The sequence below is a fragment of the Adiantum capillus-veneris genome, chromosome 26, assembly GCF_014529385.1.
Source record: "Adiantum capillus-veneris isolate H3 chromosome 26, ASM1452938v2, whole genome shotgun sequence".
NCBI classification, from domain to species: Eukaryota; Viridiplantae; Streptophyta; class Polypodiopsida; order Polypodiales; family Pteridaceae; genus Adiantum; species Adiantum capillus-veneris.
The window spans coordinates 123,226,682-123,241,616 of record NC_140956.1 but is presented as its reverse complement, the minus strand read 5'-3'; positions in this window follow the sequence as shown (position 1 = coordinate 123,241,616).

The window sequence follows — 14,935 nt, the reverse complement described above, 5'->3', positions numbered from 1 at the left end:
AGCTTGTGGTAAAAGGTTTTTCTCAAAAGAAAGGTATTGACTTCAATGAAATATTTTCTCCTGTTGTAAAAATGAACTCAATTAGGCTTGTCTTAAGCCTTGTGGCTGCTCATGATCTAAATCTCGAGCAAATGGATGTAAATACGGCATTCCCTCATGGTGACTTAGAGGAGGAAATCTACATGCTTCAACCAAAGGGGTTTGAAGTAAAAGGTAAGGAGAAAATGGTTTGCAGATTAAAGAAGAGCTTGTATGGTTTAAAGCAAGCATCAAGACAATGGTACTTGAAGTTTGATCGATGGATGTTGGATCATGGATTCACAAGATGCAACTCGGATCACTGCGTCTACACGGAGAATTTGGAAGATGGGAAATTCATCATCCTAATGTTGTATGTTGATGACATGTTGATTACAAGTGATAACATGCAGGACATCAAAGACCTAAAAGAGGAGCTGTCCAAATCTTTTTCAATGAAAGATTTAGGTGCTGCAAAGAGGATACTTGGTATGAAAATATCAAGGGACAGGACGAAGAAGACAATAAAGCTATCTCAAGAAGATTACATCAAGAAGGTACTAGAAAGGTTTGCAATGCAAAATGCAAAACCAGTTTCTACACCTTTGGCTGGTCATTTTAAACTAACGAAGGATAGGTGTCCAAAGACACAAGAGGAGATAGCCTATATGTCTAAAGTTCCATATGCTGCAGCGGTAGGTTCTCTAATGTATGCTATGGTCTGGACAAGGCCAGACATTGCACATGCAGTGGGAGTTGTGAGTAGGTTCATGGACAACCCAGGTAAAGAGCATTGGCAAGCTGTGAAGTGGATACTTAGGTATCTAAAAGGGACAACAACAAATGCTTTGTATTTTGGAGGAACTGATATTTTTCTAGAAGGGTATGCTGATGCAGATATGGCAGGTGACAAAGATACTCGAAGGAACACTACTGGCTATGTGTTCACGGTTGGAGGCACAGCAGTAAGCTGGGCTTCAAAGCTGCAGAAAGTGGTTTCACTTTCTACCACGGAAGCAGAGTATGTAGCAATGACGGAGGCAAGCAAAGAAATTATGTGGCTTCATAGATTCTTAGAAGAGCTTGGATTCAAACAAGACAATTGTGTCTTGTACAGTGATAGCCAAAGCGCTATCCATCTTGCGAAGAACTCAGACTTTCATTCAAGGACAAAGCACATTGAAGTGAGATATCACTTCATACGCACTCTTTTGGAAGAGGGACAACTAAAGCTAGGAAAGGTGCATACAAGTGAAAATCCTGCAGACATGTTTACAAAGGTGGTCAACAAGGAGAAGTTGAGCTTTTGCTCATCTTCAATCGGCATTCAAGGATAAGAAGCCAGAATGGAAAGCAGTCACAGGTTTGGTTTGGAGATCAGTCTCCAAGTGGGAGATTGTTAAGTATGGAGCCTCATTTACCCTCGTAATTTTCTGTGGTAAAAGCGCACATTTGTAAGGCCCCCATTATGAGGAGAAGCCATCGTGCGTAAAGGAAAATCACTCACCGGAAACCAAATTTTTCACGGACAAGAATCAGGGGCAACTTTAAAGGCCTCAGGGGCGGAGGCCCCCGAGACTTTTTTTTTCGTCGGAATATTCTTTTTTCGCCGGAATATTATGGCCGGACGGCGGCCGAAAAGTGGTCGGAAAACAACCGGTCGGTTGGCCGGTGGCCGGTAGTCAATGGCCGATGGCCGGTGGCCGGTGGTTGGAAGCCAATGGCCGGTGGCCGGTGGCCGAATTCAAAAGCGGACTTGTCTTCTCAAGGGCGGCCACACATGGGCGGATTGGAGGGTCCGATTTGGACTTATTCGCACAAGGGCGGTTACACATGGCTGTCTCTCATAAGAGAGGGCAGCCCTTTTGGCCTATAAAAGGAGGCCATTTCTACACACATTTCATAGTGTGAAGTTGATGCAACAAGGTGAGTGTGAGGTGGTGAGAGTGAAGCAAGGAGGGAGCTCTATTAAGGGTATAATCCCTTTGTAAACTACTTCTTGTTTTGAAGTACTAAAGCCATTGAGTGGCTGCTTTCCCGTGGACGTAGCCCACATTGGGTGAACCACGTATATCATGTGTACTCTCTCTCTCTCTCTCTCTCTCTCTCTCTCTCTCTCTCTCTCTCTCTCTCTCTCTCTCTCTCTACTCTATAATCTCGTGTATATAAATTTGTCTCTCTCCATTAAGTAATCTACTCAATTATCTATTTAGCTACGTCTTATTTCCTAACATCACTTTGCTCATTTTGTAGCTTAAATGCTTGCCAAATTAGAATGCTATTCTCTTTGTTTCTCTATCATGTCGTCAACAAAATTTTGTTTGAGAAAGCTCTTACCATGTAACAAACATAAAAGAAATTGGACACAATCATTGGAGGTGGGAATGGAAGGTTAGCTAGCACTAAGCTCCATCTTAATTTTTGACCTTGCTACGGGAGAGATATTTCAAGTTGGCAATGACTTGAGCCTTGCCTTTGTTTTCAATTTCCTCCTTGACATCCAAGGTTGTGTTGGTTGCAACTTTCACATAGGTGACCTGAGCTATTGGAGGTGCATGCTTTATGCTCTTCTCAAAGTTTGGTTATAAAGGAGTTATCTTTAGTGTTGGAAGTAAGAGAATGTCCATTCTATACGAATGATAGCCTTAACACATATAAGATGGTGTGGGATCATCTTTGACATAGTATTCCTTGCTTGTAAGACTAGGATGAAGGAGCTTGCACCTTCTTGTAAGACTTTGGCTCTAGGCATCAACCATTGAATTAGGCATTTCTTTGTGTAGGAGGAATCACTTCTGATTTGTTTTTTTTTTTCAAAGTATCTGTTCACCCTTGTCATTCCAAGCATTTCTTGAAGTTGGAGCTTTCAAGTACACATGGAAATTAGGACCTTGGACTATTGTAGGCACATTTTCATCTATTTGGTGGAAGTATTGTGCATTCTAGTTTCTTTTTGGTAATGAGCCACCCCCTTGGTATTTGGCTCCTTGTATTGAGCTAGAAATCTTTTTTATATTCATATCTTTAATCGATACTTACCGTTTTGGAAATCTGAAATCACCTTTTCTAAATCTATATGAAGGCAACGTCTCATACATGCATGCTCGATATCAATAGATAGCATTTGAAGAGTAGATTCTAAATATCCACCCTCCAACAAATTTCAATCTTATTTGCAAAATTTTTAACGGTCCCCAGTTTTTGAAAGCTGTGCCACATCAGCATTTTCTTATAAGGCCCAAAAATGAGCTAATTTTTTTTTCTAATGGTCCATGCTATCAATTTCAATTGTTTCTGTCCTTCCTGTCCATTTCAAAGTGGTTATTACTCTACTGTGCAGTGTTGTGCGTTTTCTCGTTCTCTCTTCTCCCACAGCTACCAGCTCGACAGTATGTTGACTCGCCTTTTGACCCCATATCCCCCCAACACCGGGCATTCCAAGGACCAAGACGGACATGCGATCAAGAAGTGCTATATTTTAGTAGCTATGAGTCTATATATGCTGAGTTTGGGTGGAGAGTTGCATGGTCCAGTCCCCTTTAGTCTTAGATTGGTGGCAGAGCTCAGGGAGCAAGGTAACCATGGAGGAGTGGAGAAGGATGGGTGTGCACCACCTTGGCATGCGATGCATGCTCTCTCTCTCTCTCTCTCTCTCTCTCTCTCTCTCTCTCTCTCTCTCTCTCTCTCTCTCTCTCTCTCTCTCTCTCACTCTCATGAAGCTACCCCGATGGATGGTATTAAAGCTTTCTTCATGAAGTCTCTCTTGGTTGTATTCCTTCCTCTCTCGGTGATCTCTCTCTCTCTCTCTCTCTCTCTCTCTCTCTCTCTCTCTCTCTCTCTCTCTCTCTCTCTCTCTCTCCCCATGGAGGCCATGGCAAGGAAATTCCTACGGGGCATGGGACGCGTGCCTACAAGATTTGGAAGCTTGCACTTGCTATGCCAGAAGCACTCCTTGCGGGCAAAGCTCAACCAGATGATGCAACACCAAATCGAGCATGATTTGGCTCAGTAAACTTGTGTTGCGGAGGGTGAGATTTTTTTGTCATTGCGTGGAAGCCCTGCAGTACCATTGTTGGTGAGTTGGGCGAGCGAATAGCAACAATAGACATTGTTGTAGAATAGAGAAGATATCTTTCACACATCAATTTACTGTAAGTTCACACTAATTTAACATTAAACATACAAGAAGTTTAATGTGTACACGTGATGTTTAATTTGACTTTTCCTCTCTATTTAAACATGCATTTCTCATTAATTATGAAATCTACACTAGTCTCTACTTTAACATCAACCATTAGATCTACACCAATCTCTCTTTCTCCTCTTTTCCTCTCTCTTTTTTTTCTCTCCCTAATTACACAACAAACAAGCAAGAAAGTATCTACAAAATAATCACACACTTATAAAATCAAGAAAAGTGAGGTTAACCAAGCAAGAACAAGAAGCATCTACACCAAACATGAAAGAGGTACTGATTCTTTTATTTATAATGGGAATTACCAAGCATGAGTTCCATTAGGAGACAATCGATATTATAAAAGAAAAAACAAGTTCCAAGTAAGTGGGAGCCTGGATCAATTATAAGAGCCAAATGATTTGTCACATTGAGAAGCAGTTCCGCATCATTATGATAATGAACTTGAAGATGAAGAGTCAAATCTTGTGGTGGTCTCAAACCCAACTGTACCTGAGGTAAGAAATGTTCATTTTAATGATAATGGAGACAATGGAACTATACCCAGGAGTCATTTTTCAAGTGCTCAATGGACAACAGCACCAACTGAAACCGTCGTGAAGCTTGGCGACATTGAAGAGACTGGTCTTAGCACTTGTAGACCATGGTATGGAAATTAATGTGATTGCAAAGAGCTTGCACTAGAAGGGGAAGTGGCATATTGATGTGGACCACGGTTGGTGGATACAAGCTCACAATATGCTGCCGAGAAATCTTTATGGTGCGTGTGCAAATATTGAGGTAACTATAGGAGATCTTTCTGATGAGCAAAACTTTTTTTATGGGAGCATTCCTCCTATCCACTTATTTTTAGACGGGCCTACATCCTTTCCTTTCTTTCCTTGCGTTATTGATTCCTTCTAATTAGCTTGAATGATGGTTCCTTTTACCTTTCCCTGAAGAGAGGGAATTAGAGAATGCAATAGAGATGTGTAGAGGGAGAGAGAAGGGGAGAGAAGAGGAGAGCGACACTCGATGGGGTCCCAACCAACCCTCTCAAGGGCCCCCCACTCTGTTGCCAATGTGGCATTTGCTTTAGATTGCGTAAATGGAATATATGCAATACCTCAGGTCCAAACTCTACTGACTTAAATGATGATTGTGGCCATGGTCAATCCTCAAGAGGAGGCACCTCCGGGGCTGATTTGATGCACCTTTGGATCCGTGTCGATGCAGGATTGTGGATGGCCACCAAGGGGAACATCTGGGGCTAGATTGTGCTCCCGATGTGAGAGGAATGAAGGGCTGAAAACACAGATCTTGATGATGCTAATGATGGGCAATAATGGAGCACTCGATGGTGGCAAGGGAATGGATGAGGGGAGGCTCAATGGGTTCCCGAAGTACTGGACTGCATCTGGGGCGGGCTGGCGTTAGTAGATCTTGCACTTTCCATGACGGAAAGGACTGAAAAGCTGAAAACACTGGCTGATTTGCATGTTGAATGCAGTGCTAGGGCTGAGAATGGAAAACTCTGGCTGATTCTAGCGAAACATTGGGCTGAATCTGTCTTCTCCCAAGATGCCAAGCTCTCTAAGGTTCCAACTCTTCCTCAATATGCCACAAACAATAGCCTACCTCCCTTTATAGGTAAGAATATTCACTTATTTATGTGCTAGGGATTACGTAGGGAAAAATGTCCACAAGACCCAACAAGTGAATCGATAAATTTTTTTTAGTAATAAGTCAGGTCAAAAGGTGTAAGTTCAGGTGAAACTATTGCGCATCTACCCACCCTAGAGAACGATCGATGCGATTGTTGGATTCCTCTAACCTAGAACTACATGCACGTCATGCTAGATGCCCACGGTAGTGTAGTAACATTTTTCAGAACGCGTGTACAACCATTTATAGAAGAGGGTTCATAATTGGAAAACCTAATCTAATAGACTTGTCCGGACATGCAGGTCCTGCAATGAACAGGCTCACAAAATTTCTAGTACTAATCCTCCTAGGATTCGAGACACTCCTATCTAGGAAGAAAGGGAAAACTGGATCTGGATGTCGATGAAGCATGTCCATGTGGCACACCGGGCCATGTGCACGTGACAATCATCCTAGCGGTTATGGATATGGAAGGGGAGATCAATCTAGGGGAGTGGCAGTGGCCTTCTGCATTGCGTGGTTTAGAGGTGTACCTCGAAAGAATGAGATACCGATCGTAGTGCTTCAGAGGGGTACCTTGCAAAAAACCACGAGGAGGGTTAGAGCTTTGTCAAGCTCAATGTTCGTAATCATACAAGATGTCAATGTTATTAGTTGTTTATTGTTCCATTTTTATGTTAAAAAAAAAACAAAACATGCAAGTTTCCTTGCACGGGGGAGTTTGCACAGTCCTCCCTAATTTTTATAATACGAGGGAACGTGCCATTCCCATGGTAGCGTGCAATTCTCAGTGTGTTCATTAACTGCGTTCGCAGTGTCAAAAATGTCAAAAATCATAGAATGATAAGGCTTACTCACCGCACGATTGAATGTCTATTGTCAATGCACCTTGCATCAACGATGATGGGCATCTCGTACTCTTAACCCGCTACAAGAGACGACAATGGAGGATGAAGGAGATAGGCTTGTGACTATTTGGGTGGAGGAACTTTAGGAAGACGCGGGAATTTTTATATTTCAGCTTCTGTCAATTCAGAGCCCATCAAAATTCACTCGTCGCTTCATACGTCCAAATTTGGTGGAAGCAAAAAGGATGGTGCTCAAGTGTGAAAGGCACATTAGTAGTGGGTGATCAATATCAACCAGCATAAAGAGTTCAAACCAGATTATTTCTGCCATCTGTACTATATGTACTCTTGTTCTGATTAGTTCCAAACTCAAGTTTGGAAAGTTGACAACACCATAGAACAAATCAATCTCGTCCTTCATGTGCATAACCTGCTAACACCATATTCCATGTTGTCAAGTAGTGTTTTGGACTCATCAAGCTTGCCACATTGGCAAGCACAAAATGTTTCCGTAACAACCCCACAATAGCCCCTATTTGCATAAGTGATTGCATTTGGAGAGGTGCACTCACTTTGCATCTGTTGGAAACAGCTTAGGGCTCCATGGCATTCCGGATAGAAATCTCCTCAAGCACTCTTTGGTGCTTTCCCAAGAACAACACATTTCACATACGTGATCATTGCTCCTACGTTGTGCCACATGCTTTCAAGATGCAAGCATATGTGATTACATCAGAAGAAATGTCCTCGCTTTGCATCTTGAAAATAGGTAGCCAGCCAGAGCTCCTTGGTCTTGCACTATTGGGCAATGAGATGCACTTCAAGACACGACGTTCTGGAAATCAAGGCAGTGTTACATGCCTTCAAGACAAAAGCGTAGGTGATTGCATTTGGAGAGGTGCCCTCACTTTGCATCTGTTGGTAACAACCCAGGGCTCCATGACGTCCCACGGATCGAGAAAGACCTCGAGAGAAGTATTTAGAGTGGCGTCAGGTGTGTTGGAGTGTGCATCTAGCCACCCTTCTCCCCATCAATGCGAATGTTCTTTGTGACACAAAAACTTTTCCTTGTGGACTAATTGATTTTTGCTCAAGTTCTTGCCAACTTCTCACTATGCTGACGATGCAAAACCTTTTTGGAATCAGCTGACAGATTTTGTGGAACCAATGCGTATGAGGGGAATATAATTTCAAGATTTTGTTCGTTGCGTAAAGGGCCACTGTGTCCAGGCCAGAATGGACAAACCCCATCTCACTAACCTTAACTTAATATTCATTTTATCTATATACACACAATCAAAGAATAAGGGTATGGTGTGTTGCTACACAACTCCATCCACTACTGTGTACTCTCCTCTCTCACTCCTCTCCGTGACATGCAAGCATTGCATTCTCGTTGTCAGGAGTTTTTTGGAGCAAGGTATTGCGCATATGTACATATACATGCATGGTGCATCAAATAAAGGATAGCCCATTTTCCTTAGCCAGGTGGTTATGTGGGGCCCACATGTGTACAGGTAGGACAGGGTGTACACAGTGCATCGATTTTCACTATTACCAGTACCACTGTGTTTTTCTACAATAATGAGGAGTTTGTAGCGCGTAAAACTTCTCGAGGAAGCTATCCGCGCGCCGACAACATGAGGTCAGCAGGTGCGTCAGATGGCATCTAGTGGCGTCAGGAGGGCGAACGAGGTCAATATTTGCACGCAGATGAGGACGGATACAACGTGGGTGTTTTCTTGTGAGAGTTACGTAGAAAGGTCATCATTAGGACCACTTTTTGGGGCCACTTCACGTGGTGGCGAGATGCATTATTTGAAAAAAGCTGAGTGCCAGGTGTGCGAATGATGCAAAAAGGTGACAACTATGCACTGCGAGGTCAGTTTTTGGCCTGTTCGGGGTCTGTTTGAGGTCATCTAAAGGGCCAAGGGTGACCAAATAAAAAAGCTAAGTGTGGGAGCTGAAAAAACAGAGAGGAGACCAGAAAAAACGTGGAGAAGAGGGGAGGAACAGCCGCAGGTGTGTTTTTGCTCATTTTGGAGCGTGTTTTGGCCGTAAACTGCTCATCTGAGGTCGGATTTGAGCACTTTGACATTGTAGACTGGGGTTTTGGGCCGTTCCGGACGCAATGGCGCTGTCCATTCTGCCAAATTCGTCACTTTCCTACTGTTTTTCTGTGTAAGTTTCTCCTATGAGCGAAGTTTCTGCTCTAGTTTGTGATTGTATCTGGCTTATTTTACCCATATTGTGTGAGCTATTTGCCCCATTGGTGTTGGCCCAAGCTCAATTGTATCTGAACATCAAAAATTCTCCTCTTTTGAGCTGAGTCTTTTTGGTGTGTGTGTGTGTGTGTGTGTGTGTGTGTCTGTGTGGAGTGGGCAAGTGGATAGTCTCTCTCCTCTCACTCCAAAGGTGTGTTCCCTGTCTCGGCCAGGTGTGTTGTCTAAGCCGAGTGGTGCCCCATAGTGTGTGTGTGTGTATCTTCCCAAGAGTGTGTGTCGGGTCGTTGTAGAGGCGCTGTGTGTGTTTTCATCCCGCTCACATTCTTTTGGCGCCCCCACGGAGGATCTTCTTCGAGTACCTTCTGCTTCGAGCTTCGAGCTTCGGGATTACAGGTTGCAGGTTGCAGATTACAGGTTACAGGTTACAGGTTACAGGTTACAGGGACAGGGACAGGGACAGGTACAGGTACAAGTGATTCACACAAGTATAGGTAGCTGGAGTACAGTGATATACTAGCAGTGATGTCACTTGCAGTGGTTGTGGGTATGCATCACTTGGCGCCTATTTGAGCGCATTGTCTGTTGGATTGTACGTTACTTGTGGAAACTGCCATTGTACGCATTTGTGGAGCCATACTTGGTTGTATTTGGCAGTCCCAGCCATTTCTGAGACTTGGTCTGGAAGATAATCATTTCTGAGACTTGACTATACGCGATTTGCATTAGCCTTCGTGTGAGGGTCGATAGCGTGAGGTTTTTATTGAGCTGGGGGATTCTCAAATGTAGAGATCCTTTCGGTGATACAGGTAGCTGGAGCACCCTTTTTGTGACCTCGCCATAGGCTATGTACTAGTGAGTCCTATTTGATGCTCGGGTTCTATTGTTGGTAGTTTATGCATACAGATACAGTCTATATTTTGGGTTCTCATTGCTCTACTTCTGGGGAAACTCTGTCAAAATTTTTCCAAGTTATGATGGCTGGTCTTTTGGTCTTTTGAGCCATTTTATGCTGTTATGCTGCTGAAATTTTGGCAAAATCAGAGGTTGAGTCAGGTGTGCCTTCTTGGGAGCTTCATGGTGGGCTTTAATGGATGATCAAAATGGCCCTCAGTTCACTCCTTTTCATTTAACTCAAAGAATTCAGATTAATGTTCATGTGTCCACGAAGATCTTTTTCCAGCAGCGCATAGTCTTTATGTTTGGGCCAAGAAGATTGAGAGAGATCCTGGAATGTCCTTTGCCTGTTGTAATTCCGATGATCAACTATGAAAACTCATTTGATGTGAGTGTGTTTGTTCTCATCTAAAGATGAGCTCCATTGAAGTTTCTGGGGATTGGGTAGTGAAAAGTTTTGGGTTCTTGCACGTGTGTTTGAAGGGGTCCTCTAGCCATGGCTTTCTCTTATCCGGAGTTTCATGGAAGAAGTGATGAAGATGTGGAGGACTTTCTGGAAAAGATGGAGGTTGCCTGCATTAGCAACCAGATTCATGAACCGGCACAAATGTTACGTCTTCTCCAAATTTGTTTGAAGAGTGATGCACGAGCTTGGTCCAAAGCATTTGAAGAGGAGTTGCATGTGGCTAATCCACCTGTAACGTTGAGTTGGAACAATCTACGACATGGGTTGGAAGTGGAGTTTGTGAAGATAGAAGATCCTAACAAAGTGTGGCAAGAAGTACAGGCTTTCGTGCAAAAGGAAGGTGAGCTAGTAGATGCGTACATACGTAAGTTTTCATTGGCATGGGAGCGAATGTGCAAGGCCTTAGCACCACAGGTACCCCCGCCTGACATGATGAAGAAGGACAGGTTCTTGGCTGGTCTTTGGGAGAATATACGTTGGAGAGTGGAGCTAAAGAAGCCTAGGACATATGAAGATGCACTAGAGGTAGCAAGGGACAAAGAGTGGAAGTTGAGGAAAATGAGCCAGTTAGGGGTGGAGTCTTTGCCAATGAGGTTTGAATTTCAGCCTATAGAATGACAAGGTCGCATGTCAGGGGTTCATCGCGAACCAGTGGCTCCTGTTACTACTCAGGTTATGCCAGCAGTGGTCACTACAGCAGTGCAAAATGATGGCCTAAGGCAAGACATGAGGCAAGTGGTTGATTTGATGAAGAATCTCAGCCTAAACATGCTAGGTCAAGTGGGAAATAATCGAGGTCGAGGGTGGTTTGCAAATCAGCCAGGAGGTGAAGAAAGGCCTAGGAATGGTGTTGGACAAAGCAATGGTAGGTTTTGGAGGCAGACGCCCACATGTTATAATTGTGGAGAGTTGGGTCACATCAGCCCGCAATGTGATAAGCCACCACATTAGGAAATTTCGGAGGTCATTTGGAGGGCCTTCTAAGAAAATGTATTTTTTGCACTCTCTCTCTAGAAAAAATGGCAAATAAAAGAGCTGGGTCTTTCATAGTAAAACTTCAAAAAGTGTACTTTAAGTAGATTCCTTACTCCTCTGAACATTCGTTCGTAGTGATTGAGGGATAATCCTCTTTTCAGTTGCATTGAATGAACAACGTCAATACGGAGGGAATGAGGGTAACATGGAGGGACGAATCCGCAGCCGCTATTCACTTTCCATTAAACCTGCACATTTGGCTAATGGCGCACTCCTCAAATGGCACAAATGTTACCCAGAAACGAGCCAAATATCACCTTCACATTGATTTGGACAATGAGTACCAACCATTGATTAAGCGCAGTAAAACAAACACACATATACCTCCCACCTCCATAGACACACTCAGAGCTCAAGGAGCTAAACACATAGATATCTGGACAAGAGGCTCTCTCTACCCTAAGAATCCAATAACTAATGCGTCTCCACCGTTTGTCAATCCTACAAGCTTATTGACCTTTGCTGGTGATGGAGAAAACGGCCTTCTGGGTTATTGTAAATCACTTACAAGAGAAGCTGAAACTTACAAGAGCATTCTCCAAGCTCAACAATGTGAGATTGTTCGCCTTTCACATTTACATTCTACAGATCAGGTTACCATTTTGCAACATAAAACAGAGGTACAAGAACTGAAAGGAAAGGTGCGAAGTTGTCAAATGAAGGACACCATCTTGGGTGGTCGTATCCGAAAGAAGAAATTGCGCAATCTTGAAACATTGCAGGTTGCATCAGGAGGTCTCAAGAAAAGAATCCGAGCATTAAGGTGATGCTTCTTGGTTGGCTACATTGTCTTAGTTAAGTAATCTCTTTGTTTTTTCTTGTTATGCATTGTTTTCATGTGCCTAAATAGTGTTAGTGAAGCAAATTTTCTGTTATTTACTTATGCATTGTCTTCATGTAGAGATTCAATCTATCCTGACAAGGAAAACATTGACCCCAAAGCCAATATAGGAAAGAGATTGAAGCCACTTATAAGTAGAAGCCTGGCAGCAGATATAGTACATGACAAGAAGTTTAAGGTTCTACAAAGAAATGTAGTGGACCGCTTTATTTCAGAGAACTCAGTGCCTGCAAAAGAGATACAAGGCACACTTGATTCACTTGGTGTAAGCAAAAGAGGATATTCGGCTATCCAAAAGTCTGTCTCATCCATCTTTGTTAGGAAGGGTATAAAATCCAAACTTCTACCATCAGCCTCAAGTGTTTGGAAAGAGAGGCTTCAGCTTAACGAGGCACAGGGAGACTATCTTGGACAGCCCTTTCATATTAAAGCAACTTACAGTGGCCATGGAGCGAACATGGCATATGATGAGTTCAACAATATTTTTATGGACCTGCGGATACTACAGAAGAGAATGGTGGAGTTTTACAACATCACATTTGAAGAGTCACCTGGACTATTACATTTTGTGTTAAAACTGGATGAGTGTGAGCTTGTTAAAGAGAAAAAGCTAGAGCGTGTTACTATTACTTTAATGAATAGAGCCCTCTCAAAGTGTCCCAGTGATGATCCTTTATATTTTAGTGTTCAATCAGAATCTAACATATGGTGGCTTGGTGCGTTTGAGGTAAGCGATATTCTCAAGTAAGCTCAAATGTTCAGATCTACTTAAGTCTCATTTATTTTGTGTTGCAGGTAAAGAAAGAAGATCATGAGATTCTATATTGGGTGTTCCATCGAACTAATATTCCGGAGCTGATTGATCGACAGACTAACCAGGGAGAGGTACTACGTCTAGATGGAAGGGGAGACTTTCAAGTTCAGTGGCATCTTGCAGGTGACCTTAAAACATTAAAGTGCATGTATAATTGTGGAATGGGTGCAATGGCAAAGTCACCGTGTTTGTTCTGCATGGAGCCTGCAAAGGTCATGGACCCAAAGTGGTGGAGAAAAGCTCCAACACGTCACATTGAGGATCCTGCTTTTCGACCAGTTTTGAAAATACCACTTGTGATTGTCCACATTTGTACAATGCATGCCCTTTGTAGAATTGTAGAGAAATTGGTCTACTTATACATCGGGTTTGCTTGGAAGATTAAGAACTCCGCAGAACGACAAGTAGCCTTGCAGTGCTTAGAAATGGTACTGTCGGATATGGGGCTTCATGGTGGCAATGTGAAAATCCAGCGGGATGAAAAGAGATCAACTGCTGAGAAGGATGTCCCATGCAAACCATCCATCGGTGGGGTGAAGGCACGGAGGTTTTTATCTAAGCCCCAAGGTACAAGAGATCCAAAGCTAACAAAACATGGAAAAATATATAACACATCTTATGTTAGCAAGGTAGAGTATCAGAGCTAGAAAAAGCTACATATTGCAGTCAAAGACCACGAACCAACTACTCGTAACGCGAAGGCTGAGGTTTGGCGATCAATAGACATCCTATTTTTGATGTGCGACAAAGATGACTGGTCACAAGGTGATATGAACAAGTTCAAGGAAAATCTCAACCTTCTGAAAAAATCATTCAAGACAGCATGGACAGACACCCAGATTACTCACTACATGGTATTATAATGTATTCTTTCTCTCTTATGTGCAAATATGTGACTGTAAAACATTCTAACTAATCTGTTTTCATATCCAGCACATCATCTTCAATCATTTGCCATATTTTATACAGAAGTATGGGAACCCGGCAATATGGAATACCCAAGGGATGGAAAAGTCTCATTACATGGCGAGAAATGCTTATTTCAGGCACACACGACATGGTGGCTCTCGAATCAAGGCTAACAGTTTGAGAGAACTATTTGAATGGTTCTATCGTAGAATCATTCATCGAATGCAGGCAAAAGAAGTCTTGGCAAATTCAGCAACAGCACAAGCCATCAGACATTTACAACAACAAAAAGCTAAAAGATCAATGGCATACAACAACTCCGGAGCTCGTGAAAGTCAACGAAGGTGGAGAGAGACAATGGTGTATGTGAATCACAAGTGGAGAAAGATACTCTGAGTGGATGACATTGTACAAAATTTATGTAATACATGATCTTATACAATTGGTACTTGAAGTGTATCAAGATTTTGCAGGTTCAATTTTGTTTTTTGGCACGTCACCCTTGTAACGAATCATGAGATGTTTGCCATACTCTAAAAGTTCATCTGGGTTTTGTCTACCAAGAGCTAGTGCCATTGCTGTGTAGGTGTAGTAATACGCTGCCCGACCACCTGTATAGCCTGGGCAGTAACCAAAACAATCTCTAGCAAACACTTTGTCCACAAGAATGACTTTATCTGCACTTTTGGGCAGCACCGGTCCACCCAAGAAGCGTGATAGTGTCTTGAATGTGTAAGTTGCTATTGAACCCTCTTGTGACATGGAATTGTGAAAAACTACTATCGGCGACTCGCAGAGCTTTGAAAGGTACTGTGCTAGGGCCGCATCCCTTCCTCGATACTCTCTTGTCCGGCGCCGAAGGAAGTCATCCTTGTCAGCAATCCAAGACTGCACATACAATGTCAGAAATGACACAAACAGAGAGAGAGAGAGAGAGAGAGAGAGAGAGAGAGAGAGAGAGAGAGAGAGAGAGAGAGAGAGAGTTACCATGAAGCTCTCATCCTGCAGAAAGAGGTTTTCTTGCCACAGGTCTACAGATGTAGTTG